We start from the raw sequence: 19,330 nt of genomic DNA on the forward strand, positions 1-19,330 counted from the left end.
AAACAAAAAGATATGTATGTGTGTGTGCATGTGCGTGTGTGTCTAAAACCTTTGTAGCATCTGATTTTAAGAATTTGTACATTCAGGTAACTGCAGTTTTAGTCCATAGCCAAATCTAATTCCTAATTCATAAACCCTGAACTCTTTAATTTGATGTCATTTCAAAATTAAAATTTAGATATGAACTTTTTACTTTCTCAAACCTGCATATTATTTTTGCTTTATATGACTTCCCAGTCTTTTAGAAGTCACACTGAAGTCAGGTTATGAATAAGCCCAAAGAAAACAAAATTGGAAATTTAAAGGAGCAATTTTGAATGTGTTATGTAATTCATGAATGAAATGGTTTTAAGTGAAGTTCAATTTTGTAAAGAAATAAAGGCAATTCAAATAATGTGTGAAACAAAATAAATTGATCTCTGACACAGAGCTTCACTGAATCAATCCTGTGCCCCAAGTCAAACTGGTATGTATAAAAAAAAAATCTGTAAGTTTCTTGGAAAAAAATGTTTGCTCACAACATTGCACTATTGGTTATAGACTACAATGCCTAAAGCAGAGTAGAAGATGTAACTGGACTATATCTCCATTCATATTATTCCCGTCTATCAAAGTGGCATTTAATTTTTCCAATTTGATGCATTTAGAAATTCAGTCACTGATAAAAATCAACTTAATTTGCCTTAGTGTCATTCAGGTAATGCCAGCCTAAAATAGTAAAATTTCTTTATCTTCACTTTGCTTCAAGGCCTTTTAACAAACAGCCCACATCTTAAAGGGATGGATTTAAATTTGTTATTTACCAGTAACAAAAGGTAGACCTCATCTCATTTTAATTGGGTAAAGAACACATACTATTTGAGACAGCATATATAAATCATTCTTTTTTTGTTTTTGAAACTTGGTAGAATAAGTTTCAAATTCCAAACTTTAAAGAAGTGTAATTCTTTCTAAAAATCAAAAACATTGTTTTGTCTACCCACACATTTGAATATAAACTCCCATTCTGCTGTCACAAAATTTTACTAGAGTCCTTTTTGCTCAGTGATTTAATATTAGTTCGCTGTCCATGGTCTTGATCCACATGAAGGGAGATGCCAGTGGTGCATTTTCAAAAATGTAAATCACAGTGCTTCTGCACCAATTTAATGCCATAACATTTAAAGATAATGCCAAAGGGGGGGGGACATCTGTAGGCTTTGAGTTCTCTCCCCCATTCCAGTTGTTTTCATTTTTCCATACCTGCCACCAAATTGTGAGTACAGGAAGCAGATGGGAAAAGTTTGCATTTCATTATTTTTGAGCTGACAAAATCACCACTCTATTTAGGGGTCTGAAGAACTGTAGTAAATAGAAAATAGTATTTTTCAACCTGCATTTTTTTTTTTTCTCCCAGAAAGGTGAGAGACCTTGTCTGGGCTTCCTTGTTCACTTTTACAAATGGTTTAACAAGTGCAGAAATTTTTACAAAATGACAAATTGAGGGGGGGGGGGGAAAGCCAAACAACCAACCTCTTCAACTCTATTTATAGATAGATATAGACATATCACACACATATAGGCAACACGGAGAGCATTAAATTAAATCTTTTCACTAACACACTGTATTTCTTTCCGCTGAAGTGAAAAAAGCATATGCTGTAGTAGTTAAGACTACTTAGCAAATTCCTTCTGTCCAAAGTAACGTTTCACCTTCGTTTTAAAAAACAAAAGGCTGACCTAGCAGAGTAACATTTAACCTCCCCTGGGGCTTCCTCCAGGGGGTGAAAGAATAAAGAAAAAACTTTCCTCCTCTCTCCAAACATTTTATTGTCTTTCGACTTGTATTTTTCCCTTCAGATTATCAGGGAAAGTATGTATATATATATATATACACATATATATGTATACACACACACACACACACACACACACACACACACACACACACACAAGCAGATGCTTATCTTCGGAATCCCTAAAAGCCGCTGCGGATCTTTGAAGGACACCGACCTGCGCAAACCGGTCATATTTTTGTTTTGATGGAAGTATCCCAACGGCAAGCAAACAGGCTCTTGCCTAAACTGAGGTCGGTACCCACGCCAGGCCATGGGGCCGAACTTCAGCGATTCGCACTTTTCCCGGCACGAGAAGACTACTTTCCAAAGAAGTATTTAGAACTTAGGAAAATCCTTGTACCGGAAGAAAATGGCCTAAACACAATAGGACTCGCCATTTTCTCCTTGCGAAGCACAAAGCGCTTGGCGCTGCCCGGCACACAAAGAAAGCGTGGGCCCGCGGAATTCTTGCACATTTTCAAGAGGCCAAAAAATACCTCTCCCAGAACCACAATTTCTCCCGCTTGGGCGCTCTGAGACACACTCTGCCACCCTCACTCAGCCCTTGTCACAAGAAGATCCTTTATATGAGATGTAGCTAAAAGACCCACCAAAGGCGCGATGCTAGCTAGCAGCCAAACCCGGCCAGACTAAGTTCCGCAAGCCGAGGGGCCCGGCCAGCGGCCGCCCTGGACTCCATTCTAGGCCGGGGGTACTCGCATCCCCTCCCTCCTCCTCAGATCTCTCCTTCCAATTCCATCCCGTCTCCCCTGCACGTCTGGTAGTGCGGGAGTTTAGGGATCTTCATGACCTGATTTCTGTGCAGTGCCAGGAACCAACCTTGCAGCCCGGAGCCGGGCGGGAGGCTCTCAGGGATGCTCTCAACGCGGGAACCCCTCGACTCCGCGCCTCCCGACGCCCCCCGCCCGCTGCCCCAAGTCTCTGCATCCAAGACTGCCAGTGCCTTGTTCTGCACACCCAAAACGGGCGAAACACTTCACTGGCTCACGTGCGGAAAGTGCAAGCTTCGAGGAAACCCCTGTGAATAAAAACACCGAAACACAACCCGCGCGCTCCGACTCACAAAGCGAACACTCCCAACCCAGCCAGCGACGCAGAGCACGGCTAATGTAGGAAAAGATAGTACTTACAGCCGGTGCGCGTTTGGGTAATCCGCGTCTGAGCCCGTTTGATTTGTTTGTTAAAAAAAAATGTACACATCTCTATAGGTTTGATTTTGCACATCTTCCACCGCTGAGAAGGAACAACAATAAAAATCTTGTAGCCTAGCGGGGATGGGGGAGGGGGATGGAGATTTTCATTGTCTACGCTCTGCACACGCAGCCCAAGGAAAGACGCTCATTGCCGAGTGGGGCTCCTTCTACTTTCTGCTTGAAATTCAGAAGCGTTCAACGCAGTAAAGCGGGGGTTTGGTCTCCCTCCCTGCCTCCCACCCTCTGCGTTCTCTTCTCTCTCTCCCTCCCTCTCCCTTCTCTCTCTCTCTTTCCCTCTCTCTCTCCTTCTTTTCTCTCGTGTCCCCTCCCTCGCTCTTCTCCAGCTCGAAGTCTCTCTCTCTCCCTCCCTCTCTCTCTCCCTCTCTCTCTCTCCCTCGCTTTTTTTTCAAAAGAGGGCAGGTCGCTTCCTGCATCCCAATGAGTTAAATCAGTCACTTACTTCTCATGCATCAGCAGCCTCTATAACAACCCGAGGGCTGGAGGCACAAAAGAGCATTTAGCTGCCTCCAATTTGTGTAGAAGGCCTGTCCTTAATTTGTTTTTGGAGTATAATTAAATCATGTATTTCACGTAATATGAAAATACCAAGTTCCCAACTTTAACGAATGAACCGCTAATGGAAACCTTTGAAAATATACCTCCCTTCTTGTTGGTGTCCTTAGAAAGGGCCTAGGATGCCCCAGAAACGGAGAGGCCAAGGGTTTGGGCCTAAATCTATCAGCCCCTCCCCCCTTCACACGTCAAGGTCACAGTCATATGATTCCCCCATTGCTTTAAAATGGAGCCTTTTTTTTAATCAACTCTTCGCCTTGGAAAGGAATTAAATCTCTTTGTGGTATGGGAAGATCTGAAGGATTAAATAAATAAATAAATACATCCTTAGTCTGAAATACACATGCAAGCAGAATCAACTGTGATCAGACGATATATGGTGGTAGGGGGTGTGGGAAGGCTGACATACCATGTGAGAGTGTGCGGTTTTCCTTCGCGCCCCCTCTCCGGCCCCCATCCCTGCCGGGCGAATTCTGAAGTCTCTGGGTTTTGCTAGGGTTTCTTCCGGAGGCTGTGTGGGCCTTACTGGGCGACAGGGCCAGCGCCTCCCCCCCCCCTTTTAAGCTCTTAGAGAGTCTTTGAGGGGTCCAGATCTCGAAGACGCTGCCCAGTGGTCAGGGGGGTCGTGTGTATGGTTCCCCCTCCTCTAAAAGGGCTGGGTCACAGAGAGCAACTCTGCCTTCCCGCAGTTTCTCTTTCAGGAAAACAAAAACAAAAACAAAAACAAACAACAACAATAACAACAACAAAAACCCACCAAAAAACACCCAGGCCGGGCCATTGTTCTCCCTCAAAGAAGGGGGTGAGGGTGATAACAGAAAGACCTCCTCTTCCCTGCATTCGTCACCCACCTCCAGCTTCACTCCACCCAAAGCCACTGCTGGGGAGAAATTTGGGGATTTTTCTTGTTCCTGAGATCATGGGAGCCAATATCCCATTAATATCTTTGGTATCGTCCTTGTGTTTTCTGCAGCAATATTCTGTTAAGTAGTTAGGACCCCCAACTCCCCATTTTCTGGTTCTAACAGGGCTTGTTCAGAAACACTGCATTCAGATACCGGAGAGGATAGGACTACAGATAACCACATTTAGTTCTATCGAAAGAGAATGAAGCAGTATCACTTGCCACCTCCCGCCTCTAAATTCTGAATATTCGCTCTTATACGGTAAAGCACCCCGGGGTTCCGAAGCCATGTTTCACCTTGAACATTTATCAAACCGGACTCTGCCGCCTCTGCTGCCGCAGGAGGACGTACAGGCCGCCAGCACCCAGCTGACATCTGCTTGAAAAATCCAACAATACCTCCAACGGGGTCGTTTGCAAAAAGTGAAAACCAAAAATGAAAGAGGGATTTTTAAAAAATAAAAGTACATATACATATGTATACGTGTGCGTGTTCCCCCAAAATGTTGGGTGTTCAGTCTTGAATGACCTAAAATAAAACAACACCTCTGCAGTTAAGCCCAGACCGAAGGCCTCACTGAACCGGTGTTTTATTAGGGGCGAGAGATAAACGTTCTGTTAGGAAGCACTAGAAGGAATGCACATTGTCCCCCCTGCCCTTTATCTTTCGCCAGATGATACTCATTCTATCTGTTTCCAGTGTATTGACCTGGGATGTGGGACTGTTAAAGATCGGCAACGTCTTGCCAAAGCCTGAGGGAGGCAGGGTCACGCGGTGCGCACGGGTCGCGCTGCCGCGAAGCTGCTCCTCTATGCTCTGATTAGCCAGAAGGGTCTGCTCTGTTGGGTGACGACTTCAGACGACCCCAGGTGGGCCCTTAACACATCAAATCCACCACTCCCATCCTGGCTCTGGTAATGCCAGCTTTGCGTCTTTCCTGGGTCCTGGAATTTCAGCGTTGCTGATGAGAAGGCCTTGGGAAGAAACCTAGGCGGCGGGTTCCTCTCCTGCCTATCGGCCGCTTCCGAGGTATATTCTAGGTCCAAACTGCAAAGAAAAACGCTAGAGAGGTCAGAGGCGAATGCTGGAACATTCATCTGGGCCTTTTTACCCCTCCTCCCCCAACAGATGGCCGGACCAGGACACCTGCAAGGCAGCCGGCAGCCGCCGCCTCCGCGCAGCTCTCCGGACAGTGTCCACAGTGTCGGATCATACAAGGTCATCTAACATCCTGGGCCCAGTTCCCTCCTTCCCCCGCCCGAAAAACCTTTTTCTGGACACCTTTCAGTCCATTCGGAGAACAGAGCTTCCGATCTCTGCCTCCCACCCTTGGCCCAGGAACCTGAGCGCTCGACTACTTTCCAGCCTCGGGTTTTTTCAGGTTTGCCAAGAGCGCAAATCTCCTCCTGCCTGCGTACCTCAGCGCCCGGGCTTGGAGCTTATGAAAATGTAACCCAACTCATTGCCAGAAGTTGTTGCTAATTAGTGGATAATAAACTTCTGTAGCCAGGGCACAAAAGTCTTTTAAAAGTGCAAAGGTGTTCTTTGTTATGGCATCAGAAAAGGGATTAGCATATCAATTGGACTAGGGGGACCGGACAATGAGCCCTCCTCCCCCTTCTCTGCCCTTAGTGTGCCGCCCGCCGCCGCCACCTCCTCCTCTTCTTTCTGCCCTTCCTCCTCCTCTTCCTCCGCTCGCGGCTCGGAGAGCTGTCAAAGAGCGGTTGGGGACTGCAGGGCCGCTGGCCGGGGACGCGCGGGCAGGCGCAGTGCAAGCTTCCCGCCGCTCACCAGGCCGCGCGGCCTGCGCGGCGCCCTCGCCCTCGCCCAGCGCCCAGGCACGCTCTCGGGGAAGGTGGAGACGCGCGGCAGGGCGTGCGGGGACGCGGAACCCGAGCACGGCGTGACGGGTGGCCTCGAGGGCGGGGACACGGCCTGTCCGGGGAGGGCGGCCTCGGGCGGGCCCACGCGCCGCCCCGTCCCAGCGCCCGCGGCTCGGGCTCCACAAAATCGTGTCCCTCGCCTCTCCCGGGCCACGCGAACCCCCAGCAGACTCTGCACTCTTTGGCAGTGGGGAGCCGCTCCCCACTCTCCTCCGGCCTTTCTCGGCCAAGCCGATGACCTCCGACCCTGCACGCGTGCACGCTTCGGGCGAGTAGCGTGCGTTCCGGGCAAGCCGAGCCCTTCAGTCTCGAGGCAGCCGGGTCCCCGGGGGCTGTGGGTCTGCTCGACCGGTCCCGGGCGGAGGTCCCCACCAACTGCCCGCTCGATGGTGGCTAGGGCGAGGCGACCGAACGGCCCAGGCCTCAGCAGGCCTGGCCAAGTCTCCGAGAGACCTTGCCTGGCCCCCGCGCCCTCGCCCATCTTCCACCCGCCCCAAACTGGCCCTGCGGGAGCCGGCTCCCCGGGCCAACGGAAAATTGGAAAACCTTCCCCGCCCGGGTGCAGTAAAGCAAAGCAGAAGTAAGTCTCTCGGAGAGGGAGACGCGGCCCAGGCCTGCGGGGCCCGGGCTCCCACTCCCTCCGCCACCCCGCCCGGCTGGTCGGCCCCGGAGCGCGCCAGGGCCGGGGCGCCGGGGCCTGCGGGGGCAGCCTCGGGCTCGGGGGAGGAGGAGCGGAGAGTGGCGCGGGAAGGGAGGCGAATGGGGAGGCTAGCAACGACGGCGCTCTTCGCTCGCCGGCGGCCAAGCGGGACCAGCCACTTGCTGGCCAGCCTTGAGGAGCCGCGGGCCGGGCGGCTCGCCTCTCCGCCCCGAAGCCGCCGAAGACCCTGCAACCCCCGCGAGGAAACGTTTTCTTTTTCTTCTCCCCTCCCCGCTTTCCCCTCTCTCCCTGGAGACAGCTTCCGTCCTCTAAATGCGTTTCAAAAAAAGGAAACCTCCGGGGCTCTCCTTTTCCCAACGTCTCGCCTCCTTCTAACAGTAGTGTTTGGCGACCAAGCACCAAACTCACACAAGTTTCCCCGAAAACGAACCGCTTTTACTGCCGTGAGGAAAAATGTCGGGGAAAAAAGTGGAGGTCGGTGTTTCCCTAAATGCAAAACATCAGAGAGGAGTCTAAAAAGAGCTTTACTTTCCCTGCGAAATCTCCATTGTTGCTTGGCAAACAATGGGAGCCTGGGCGACTGTGGGGCTGTGAGAATGAATAGGCGATCCGCGGGATGTGTGCGGGTCAGTGCTTGGGGTCCCGGGCCTAAAGCCCCTTTCTCAGCTTGCCACAATAAACCAGAGCAAGGTTTAGTCTTTACTGGGTCACCGGCCATCCTCTATTATTCAACACTTCACAACAAAAAACACTTATTAATCAGCGCTGACCAGAGGCCCCTTTTGAAACAAGAGAAGGGGGGGGGGGGGGGGGGGGGGGAGAGGTGAAAAGAAGATTGAGAAGCCCCGGACAGAGCTTTCTAAAGCCAGAGCAACCATAGGGTACCTTCCTCCAGTGACCAAAGTTTATTTGACACAACAAAGTTTCTAATCAGGCCACCGAGACCTGGATTTCTCCTCATTTGCCTTACTCCCCTTCTCTTCCTCTGAAGATGTTGGAGACTTTGTTGCGAGGAAGGATGGCTTTAGGTCAAATTGCTAAGGCCTGATCTTAAAGATCTAATTGCTATTGGAAGAGAAGCCTGTTTCCCAGCTGGGCCTCCACTCTGGAGATGGCGCAAGGAAGACTGTCCAGCTCTGCCCTGGGCACCCCGCTGATGGATGAGGTGTCAGGCCAGTAGTCATGTGAGGACTGGTTTCCAAATGGTATGAGCAGTAGTCAAATGTGGTACTTATTGGTAATACTGAATGCAATCTGTAGATTTTCTACTTTATGATGTTTCAGTCCGGATCTATTAAAGGACTAAACTTGCTGGCTAGAGTGAAGAGGAACTGCTGATTCTTATGCTTTGACAGGGATTTAAGGGAAAGGATGTGATGAATAGTTTTAGAGAAGAAAGGGGTTCAGAATATTCCATACCACTAAAATCAGTGGGTTCTTTGCTCAACTTTGATAATTTGTACAGAGCTTGTTTGATGTTTGTAACCTAATTGTTTTTCTCTCATTTATCTGGTTACATGAGAATTATGAACACATGCTCAGACATATATGGACACTCATATACATTAAAGTGAAGTGTTACATACATCAGGTTTATGGATGAATTTAATCCATTTGGAACTCAGCTAGATATTTTTGATGGTGAATTTTTGTCGCTTTTTGATTTGGGGTTGGAAGTCAATATTTCTTGGTTATTCTGTCTGTTTTACATTACTCAGGTTGTAATTTAGCCAAGTGAGCAAAACTCTTTTGTAATGGCTGATGTGTACAAGTGAACAGAGGCAGCAGATATCGAATCTTGGTTGTCAGAAGCTATAAAACAATTATTTTCCTAAAGAAATAGGAGTGAATGTCAAAGCAGTAGTCTTTTAAGTTTAAAATTTCGTTTGTGTGCACTTTTGGATTCCTGTGTAACATAACTAACCATTTCACTTGTTATGATTCAAAGAAACCTTTTAAGCCCAGAAACATGTATGGATGGGGGTTGTGACTTCAGCAAATTAAGCTGTAGAACTAGATGGCTTGGTAATGAGAGCAGGAATGCAGAATTACTTGGTAGTAAACTACACTGGTATTTACCAGAGTTTATGTAGTAAATGCAAAAATGGGTTGCATGGTTTGGTCTCAGGAAGTGTTTTACTCAGATGTCTTCTATTTGAGATTGGCTTTTTTATGTTGAAAATATTGTGTTACTCAGATTTTGCAGAGCTCAACGCTTCTTGCAATGGAGTAATCAACTGTTATCTGAATTATTTAAAGCCTGGGATTAAAGGCCTTGGAGTTGATGCTGACAAGCTCTCACATGTAGGCAGGGGAAAGTTTAGTATTCTTTTCTTTATGTATACACTTTGAAAATAATTTGGTCAAGTGTGGTGAATTATTTTTAAAATTTATGCATAGGAACAATGAATAATTCTTTTACAAATTGTTTTCCAAATGAGCAAATAAGATATTCAGGGAAAGAGTAGATCTGTTCCATGCATAACAGTGTGTCACCTAAAATTCATTGTTTTTAAAGGAAGATTCTTTAAAAAAAAAAATGTTTGCTGTAGAAATCTCCACTGTTTCAGAAAAGTGTTTAGGATGAGCATACACAGAATATATTCATTCAACAAATCCATTTGTGGGACATGACAATTTTATATCATGTGTTTCCTTTTAGTATTTTAGTTAGCTTCCTAATTTGCTTAAAGGAAGCAATACTCTATTTGTGTGGCTATTTTTACTTGTAAACTGAAGGTATGTACTAAATGGAACTAATCACTCAAAGATTATCTTCTGAGTTCTACTGAATAAACAAATAGTCGAGAAAAGCTTTAATCATAATATATAATACATTCAATGTGTGTGTATATATCATCACACAGCACATCATTTTAACACATATTTGTAGACTCCAAATACTTATCTTTACATTAGTCTTTCCTCTTTCTTTTCTTTTCTTTTCTTTCTTTTGTTTTTTTTCTGCCAGGAAATTAACTAAATAGCATTGTGATGACACTCCCTTAAACATATCAGTGAATTTGTATGAAAATTGGAATGGCTTTCACATTTGTCAAAGGAGAAAATACATAATACATAAATATATATTCAGCAAATGTTTAAAATAGAGAAATGGTATTTGTTTATATGATTTGCCATGGGCACTGTGTTTATTAAATTTGGTAGATCTTTATGAAATCATTGTTATTCCAGGGTACGTTTATTGAGTACCATATACATACTGTTGCATTTTTAAAAAGAGAATACTTAAATCTATAATAAAAACCTAAAAATCACATGATAAATTTAGCACATCATAGAAATTACTTTGTAGGTAGCTAAGTCATCTATATCTGGGAAATTTTTTTGGGGGGGGGCCTTAAAAAATCCATCTGGACTTCTTTTTTAAACATTTAAATAAATCTCAGTTACAGAAGGAAATAAATATTTTGGTAGACCCCGTGTATCTTTATCCAAATGAAGTTTAGATGGCAAAACCTATGGCTATAAAATAAAAAGTATATGTAATCTGGTGAGTTTATTTTAAAACACATTTCAATTTTTACATTTGTTTTTCTTCCTGGCAGACGCATATAATTCAGACATTTTTTCCACCTTGACAGAATTTATCAAATTCGGTTCAAATTTATATCCACATGATCTGACAGAGTATAATATCAATAGGTTATCATGAAGTATAAATGTAAAGTCTACCAAATGTTGCTTTAAAACCTATTACTTTTTCTTTTATCTAAAAATAAATCAATGTAGTTTTTCATGATAGAGAGAAAGGAAAAAAAAAAAAAAAAACTGATAGAAATTTGACTTGCCCCCTATGATTTACCCTGTTGCCAGAGAATTCTGGTTAGTTGTATAGATCTGAGACTTCTGTGAAGAGACTCAACCTGGTACTTACTTATTTATAAACTTCCACCTCACTAGAGGTTCAGAGTTATATTTAGGAAACTAGAACCTCATAAGATATGTGTTTATTTGATTCTTCGATTTAAATACTTCATGAGAACGCCAAAAGTAATTTTTAATGGAAAATTTTGATTAGGTTTACCTGGTAGCATTACATCTAAACAACCCTGATCTATTTCTGTATATACCATGATAGGATACCTCATTTTTTGGAAACAAAAGAAAATGAAGCTTCTGAATGAAACTCCCTCCTCCGCCAAATTTCCACAGATCTTCTTAGTTTGATATTTCCTTCAACTAATTGCATTTTGATACATATACTGTAAACTCCATTTTGGCTTACACAACAATTTTTCACCCAGAAATCTATCTGCTTATATAACTGTTTGTGACAAAGCAGAGTGTTCTAGAGAATTTCATAAAAGTCTCCAAAGATATATGGGTATGTGTATTTAATTGCTTCAAGTTTCAATGGTTTGTGGATATTTATGATAAGTTTAAAGGGGACTATTAAGCAGTCCCTTTCTTTATGGTAGTTTTTTTTTTTTTTTTTTTTTTTAAGAAATGGGAGCTAAGTTTTAGAAATGCCTAAAAATTAAAATATACAAAGTGGGTCGCTTCTGTATTTGGATTTTTTTACTTTGGTAATCAGAGACTCAGCTGATAAAGTTGCTACAAGACTTTATAATTTTCAGTTAAGGACTCTATTTTCAGATACTGTATGAAGTTAGCTTTGTTGAAGTTATGCAAAGAACTAAGGTGTTTTGGCTTGGTTTGGCTTGGTATTGTGTTTTTATAGAATAGAATATAGTTCAAAGTCTTTGAACTCCTATAGTACCCCTTACATGTTTTATTGCTCTTTATGGGAATACTGCTGGGACAGGGGTGTCAGAGAGGAGGAGGGGTGGGCAGCAGAGTCTATGATCAAGTAGAGTTTGTGAAGTAATGCTAATGATACTGAACCAGTCTCTCTCTGCCAGGAAAAGATCCATTTTTCAAGCTTTTCATTCTCTGTCATTCTCCTGCCTCTCCACTCAAAGCGCCTAAGAGATCCCATGAAAACTAAGCTCTGGTAAAAATCATTTGTTCCATACCTGATGACAGAGGTATCAAGAGGCAGGAGAATGACTCAGCTTTCACGTCAGGATTGGCCCTTTGGAGTTTGTGGTAATCTGCAGCAATATAATGTTATGTTTTATGTATGTGTACAGTGTTTTATTTCCCAGTAGTTACATGTACATTGCAGATGCATGGATACCATATTTAAAATTAAAACCATAAAAATGAGAACACTTACTTCAACATATTTTGTAAGGAAAAAGCATAGAGAGGAAAAGGTCTTAGCTACTGGAAAGGAAAAAAAAAATACCTGGCGGTGAAAATATATAATTATGCTGTATTGGAACTAGCTTTAATCAGATGCCAGTTTCCTGAAGACCACAGTTAACTGAAGATTGTGAATATCCCAAGAGTTTTTCTAGATACTCCAGCTTCTTATGAAAGGAAGCTTTTATAAAACCAGCCAGCTGAGACCCAGCTCTGTCTCAAATGTCTTTTATCCCATGGTGGTTCAATGATCCCCTGAGACCTAGAAATAAACAGTTTTGTTTGTACATACGCATCACCACAGAACCTCATCAGGACAAGTCATTCTGGGGCCATCTAGGAGGAACTGAGATTGGGGCAAGGGCCCTGGTTCAGGAAGGATGCTAAATTTGATATGACAGGTTCCCTCAGATTTTGTGAAGGGCTTTGCACTCAGAAGCAGAGACAGAGTTTCTCTGGAAGTGGTAGAGTAATACCATTTCATGCTTTGGTGAGGACCTGGGTTTGCTAGCATTAATCCTAATGATTCCCACAGCTTTATAGAAAATGCATTCTATGAGTAAATTTTCCTTTCCTCTTCCTTACCTTCTCTGCTTTCTCTATTCTTCCTTTTCCATCTTCTTCTTTTCCCTCCTTCTCTTCTCGGACCAAAGTGGCACTGAATCAGCCCCATAGACAGATGTATACTCTGCCACAGGTTTACTTGCTTTGTCAGTTATGCCTTAAAACTGGTCTGGTGAGGGCTTCAGTGAAATGTCTGTACTTAATTTTTTTCTGTTTCTTTCTTCTGAGTGTTCCACTCTTCAAAGAAGCTAAATGTCTCAGACCAGGGTACTTGCTGAGCAAAAGCCTCCCTGTGGAGTCTGGAGGTCAGGCCAGAGGTATTGAGAAGAACAAACTGTAGGTGTGATTTTCTTCTAGGGTGGGCTTCTGGTGGCCTGAGTTTTACTGATTTGAGGCATATCTCTGAGCTACCCAAGCAGTCTCAAACTTTTAGGAACTCTCCTAGTTTTTGAAGTTCTTTTGGATCTGCAAAGAAAAGGAATGATTGCCCTTTCTGGATAATTCCATTTTGATTATGTCCACATCCCCTCTGAACTGTGTGTGTGTGTGTGTGTGTGTGTGTGTGTGTGTAAGGAGAGCGAGAGAGAGAGGTGATAGAGGAGGGTAGGCATAGTTGTTGAGATATGGGAATGGCCCTAGTTTCCCATAGTTGGGACTTACTTTCCCAAGTTAGAATACAAACATATATAAACATGGTTATCAAGGACTTTTTAGAACATGAAATAAACTAGGACAAATAATTATACAGTTTTACCATATCTGTAGTTTGGAAGTGTACTTCTATAGATGGATCAAGAGATTAAGGAGACTCAAAAATCTGAATGGCCTGGGAGCCAGTAGAATTGGTGGGCCATGAGATAGGCTGTCTGTTGTACTCCCTGATCTTTAAGTAAGACTGAGTGAAATGTGGGAAGAAGAGAGAATTGACATTTGGATGGGATTACTGCATGTCCAATGTTTTACCAGGCTTTTTCACAGCATGTTATTTTATATATTCTCACCAAAACTCTTCAAGGTAAGAATTAATTTTTATTCATTTTAGAGATGAGAAAACAGAAGCTCTGGAGGCTTATATAACCTGACCAGGATCACACAGCTAACACTTGTTGGAATCCAGATTAGAATTCAAAGAAGCTCATCTCTCGAATCTATGTTCTTTTTCTTAAACCAGAAATACCTCACATGATTTATTTTCCTCATCATCATTCATGACAGAAGTAAGTATTTAATCACCATGTATCTTCCCAGAGTGTTCTCGCTATACTCTCCTCCCTGTGAGTATTTTCTACTTCTGTCACAGGGGCAGACACCTTATGCTCTTCCATACACTCCTAACCCAGAGTCTGTTCTTTGACTCAAACCGGTTCCCTCTGCCTTCACTGCCTTCACAGGGACATTGATTTGGGTTGCCTTTTATTCACATGGGTGTGTGAACTAAAGGGTTGGGACTGAACTGATACATATCCATATGTATACATGGATTGGTATTTTATGTTGCATTATATTGTGAAACGGAAATTCAGCAAAGGCAGTAGCAATGTTGCTTTTCAGAAATGTAATTTTGGGATGTGAAGGTTCTTTTTCTTTTTCCAGTGCTTTAATATTTATTTTAAGAAGCGTTTCTTCTTCTTTTTTTGTCCTTCTATTCCATATCCTAGAACGCAATCTAACCAATTAAATTATGAATCTGAAACTTCGAGGGCTTGAGCTAATTCTTTACTGAGGTTAGGCAGTATTTAGTATCAGAATTAACTCTTTCAAGCCTTTCAAGCTTTTGATTGCACTTCTTATTGCACTTATTAAACATTTGGTATTTTATTCTTAATTCTCAAAGGAAGGAAATATAAAATATGTTAGTAAAATGTCTATATTGGGAGGAAATGTAAAATGTGTTAGTAATAAGCTTATGTTGCATAGAGTTTTCTAGATATGAGTATACTTCTGGTATATGAAATATAATTTTCTGCCTCATGAGAGCAATAATCCCTATTTTATTGGGAACTTTAAAAATTTATTAATATTGGCAAAACATCTTGAGAATGATAAATATTATCAAATATGAAAGTGAAAATATAAATACTGCTAGAAAAATTTTAACCTCAAGTTAAATTAATGCTTTTATTTTCTTATAGTGTTTTGGTTGAAACATGAATTTTCTTTCAAGATTTTCATGTTAAAATCTTTAAATGGCTATTACTCATATGTAAAGACTGTTTCTGAAAAAACAAAGACCTTACTATAAATAAGAATTCTTTTTCTTGGGCTAACAACTCAGGGAAAATTAGGTCAAAGAAGATAGAGTAGTACTTCTTAAATTACAGTATTTTGTTGATTAAAATAATTAAGTAAACAATGATGGCAGCATGAAAGATAGAATATTAACATTTAATATGGTGGTTTTGGGTTAAGAACTAAACATTGGAGATCACATCAAGTATTTGCTTCCAAGATACAAATAATCTTGGAAGTTATGCCTTTGGATATGAGTTACTATTTGTAGTACTGCTCAAAATCAAAGATTGAGGGTTACTATGGGAAAGAAGCAGTAAGAGTACATACTCATTAGGATTCTTTCAGAATAGTACTGTAACGTCAGTGACCAAAATGCTAGCCCAATAATCGTTAAATCCTGAGTTTATTTGGAGTCAAATCTCAGGTGAGCCAGTATAGCTCTTTGACTTTGATTTAGTTTCCTCACCCCCAAAATGAAGATAAAATTGCTTACTTGCAAAAGAGATAGTGAATGCTTTTTAATTAATGAGTTTGAACATTGCTAATAAATTGCCTTTTCTTAGTTCAGTTTTCAAGGCTACCATCTCAGACATGCTGAAGATGCAGAAGTTCTGTGTTCAGATATAATGTATCTCAATATTTGGGTTGTTCAAATGTATACCTAGCAGACTCAGAACACAGATGTGTTTCTTGGTTAGCTTAAAGCTGGCTTTAAACTAACCAAATCATAGTGAAGCTTCTGGTGGAGAACACCAAATTCTACTTGTTTCACTTATGCAACTTAAGATTTACATGTGTGTCGGTGACTGTGTGTGTGTGTGTGTGTGCACATACTTTGTGTATTTAAATATATGCAATTTCTTTTGCCTTTTAGGTAGATATGTGGAAAGAATATATTTAGGAAAATAAACCACCAAATCACAAAGAATCCAAACTAGTGCTTATCTCTCGTTACTCACATTTATGCTGTGTCCAAGGCATGGCAGCATGGGTTTAAGTTGAACTGGTTGTATCTGACATGCTTAACTTAAGGGAATTGTTTTATGTTTGGGGAAATTAACTTATCATTATAGTACCATCTGTGCAGGGAAGTAAGTTAGATCACATGGTGGTCTTCCAGGGTGAATGGGTCTCACGTGTGTGGTGTCTTGGAAAAGTCACTGGACAAGCAGTCAGGAGTCCCCGTTTCTAGGCCTGGCTGCACCTCTAACCACCTAATGGGGCATGAGTGGTACCAGTTTCTCCAACGTGAATGAGGTTAACATCACACTCCCCTAGTGCTACAACTCTAATCTCTTGATTCCTAGGCTGATAGCCTTCCTGTTGTTTTACACTATCTTTCTAGGGAGTGTTTCTGTAGGCTGGGAATCAACTTCAGGCAAACTACATGGCAGGGTGTATTGCCTGCAGAGAGCTGTGCACATATTCAATAAATACATATTGCTTGAAATACTTGATGATTAATTAACCATCTAGAGAAAGCCTGTGATCAATGTTGATGACTAAGCCTTAATGGCAAAATAGTTAAAATTTATTGAGTACTTCTAATGTGTCAGGCACTCTATTTGCAGTTTGCATATGATATCTCATTTAAGCAATCATCCAGGAAACACATCTAAATCTTCCTGGAGGGTTTTGACATTATGATGGTATTATTGGCCATTCTTTTCAGGCAAAAGTCTTTTCTGTTGGACTTGTTTGGAGCCTCCCTCTTGATGTCATTTGAAGAAATTCAATAAAGGCAAATGGATTTGCATTGGAAAAAAGCAGGGCTAAATATCCATAGAAAACTCCAACTAAGGCATTGAATTTATAAATTGCATCTTGAAAGTTGTAGCCAAGATCACACTTAAGCCAGAATCTTTTACATTATCCGTAGTTCCTCCCATTCTTTGATAATGTAAACAAGGCAGGAATATAGGCAGGAAGAATTTTTTTTTTAATTTTTATTTTACCATGTAAATATCTCAAGAACGCATCTTCTCTCCATCTCTTGGATAATTATTTTAGTTCAGACATCATCATTTCTGTGGTGGAATGTTATAGTAGCTCCCTCACTAGTCTCTTTTCTCCCCGTTTCCTAATCTGCTCTCTTTTCTTGCTACCACAGTGTTTCCTAACACTCAAACTTTCTATGTTTTAAATTCTTCAACAGCTCTTCTTGACATCCTCTGTGAGACCTTGCTTCTTTGTTACCTCCTTCCCAGGAGGAGGAAGCTGCCCCATCCTCTGAGTTTCTGTGCACTTTGATATATACTTCTTTTAGCAAGTATATTTTATGAATGTCTCCCCTGTTGGTTTCTGAGCTTTCTCTTTGAATCATGTCAGTGATTGGCACATTGTTCATAATTATTGAAGGAATAAAGAATTTGGGAACCTGAGCTATTCTGGGTTCAGTAGAGGAGATATAATGTCACAGTTCATTAAAATTATTTTTTTAATCCATTATCTTGTTTGATTCTCACAAAAAAACCCCCACAAAAAACCTAACCCTGTAATTTTGATCCATGAAAAGGGCTTGGTTCATCACCTCAGAATTTCTGATAAGCAATCTATTTGGTCAGGTGGCAATTGGGCAGGGCCTAGAAATAACTATTTCAGGATTGTTTCTCAAATGTCTGATCCTCCTTTCTGAGAGTAGATCCTAAAGTTTTAGGGCCAAGGTTACCCTGACAGCCAAAGCTTAATCCAGTTTCCAAAAAGGAAATGTTTCTACTACTTAGCCTAGGATGGTATAGGAGGGCTGTAGGAAGTAAGGTAGCAAACACATTTTTAGAATGACCTAAATGAAGATGAATAGGGAAGGGAACAGAGAAGGAACCTTATTACAGGCCTGTAGAAGCTCAGATCTGTAAAACCCAGCACTCTGGGACTTAGGATTGCCCTGTTCGGCAAATGTAGTTAATGGCTAGGGTATTCAGGAGCCTTTTATACTTAGGAGAAGAGAGCCAGAGGCCTTTTAGTATCAAGATATTCCTTCAACTTTTTTTTTTTTAAAGATTTTATTTATTTATTTATTTAACACACACACACACACACACACACACACACACACACACAGAGAGAGAGAGAGAGAGAGAGAGAGAGAGAGAGATCACAAGTACACAGAGAGGCAGTCAGAGAGAGAGGGGGAAGCAGGCTCCCTGCTGAGCAGAGAGCACGATGTGGGGCTGGATCTTAGGACCCTGAGATCATGACCTGAGCTGAAGTCAGAGGCTTAACCCACTGAGCCACCCAGGTGCCCCCTTCAACTTTCTTACCAAATTCCTTCACCTTGCCATGCTTCCTGACATCCCATGAAAAAGGGACTTGTCTTTGTTAATAAGCCTCTTTTAATAGATGTGCAAAAGGCATCTCATTTTAGAGATGTGACTTATAACAGAAAGGAAAAAAAAAAGGCATCTCAAATTTAACATGTCTAAACCAGAGCTCTTTATTTTATACCCTCTCCAAACCTCCTCCCAGTCAGATCTTCCCAGTGTTCCCCATCTCACTAAAGGTCACACCCATTCAAGGGAAAAACTTCAAGAGCCATTCTGGATCCCACTTTTCTCTCTCACCACCCACCCACCCCGCAGCAAAACCTATCAGCTCTATCTTCAAATATTTCCCAAGTCTGATCATGTTTTTCTGTCTTACCTGCTACCTTCTTACGCTGAGCCTGCCATCACTTCCCTCATGAGCTACTGCACTAGCTTTCAAACTGGTCTCCCTCCTTTGCTCCTGACCCTCCTCAACCATAGCCCATTCTCCACAAAACTGCCAAAGTAAGCTATTAAAATGTAAATCAGATCACTTTGCCCCACTGCTCAAAACCACACAAAGCTTTCTGTCACACTCAGAATAAAATCCAGAGTCCTTGCAATGACCCACAAGGCCTTACATGATCTACCTACCACCTGTCTGTTCTAGCTCCTTTCTTCTTTCTTCTCCCCACTCATTCCTTTTCAGCCATACTGGCCTTCTTACTCATGGACTTTGCGTATTATAAAAATACTAGAATTTCTCTCTTTTAATTGATTTCTAATAAGTTTAGGGCTAAATTTCTGGTCTATTTCTCGTAAGACTCTAAAAATACACGTTAAAAAAAAATACCAATCTAATTTCTGGCTCACCTTTACTTTCTTGCTATCATTATTTTTTCTTTTTCTTTTCTTTTCTTTTTTTTTTTTTAAGATTTTTATTTATTTGTCAGAGAGAGTGAGCACAGGCAGACAGAGTGGCAGGCAGAGGCAGAGGGAGAAGCAGG

The sequence above is a fragment of the Enhydra lutris genome, unplaced genomic scaffold (genome assembly GCF_002288905.1).
Source record: "Enhydra lutris kenyoni isolate GAN:26980312 unplaced genomic scaffold, ASM228890v2 scaffoldscaffold41, whole genome shotgun sequence".
Classification (NCBI taxonomy): Eukaryota; Metazoa; Chordata; class Mammalia; order Carnivora; family Mustelidae; genus Enhydra; species Enhydra lutris.